The sequence below is a fragment of the Tarenaya hassleriana genome, unplaced genomic scaffold, assembly GCF_000463585.1.
Source record: "Tarenaya hassleriana unplaced genomic scaffold, ASM46358v1 Cleome58, whole genome shotgun sequence".
Taxonomy (NCBI): domain Eukaryota; kingdom Viridiplantae; phylum Streptophyta; class Magnoliopsida; order Brassicales; family Cleomaceae; genus Tarenaya; species Tarenaya hassleriana.
In genome coordinates this window covers 88811-89078 of record NW_010968329.1, presented here as the reverse complement: position 1 = coordinate 89078, position 268 = coordinate 88811, and positions in this window count along the sequence as shown.

Genomic DNA, 268 nt, shown 5'->3' with positions numbered 1-268 from the left:
TGAAAGAGTAAAAAACAAGTATGGGATTATTAAAATGACGCTTACTTGTTTCTACTGGCCTGAGGATGACATCTTCTACCCGCTTTCTATCGTCTGAGAAATTGACATGGTCCAAGTTGCATGTGATACGGCCTGAGTCAAGTTTCTGAAAGAAGTCACTCGTGCTTGTTGTGGTCCGATCAATCTCAAGTGTATGGGAGATAGACTCATGTTCCGTTTCTCCTTCATTTAGCAATCGAGTAATCTCCCAAATCGCCTCCCAATTATT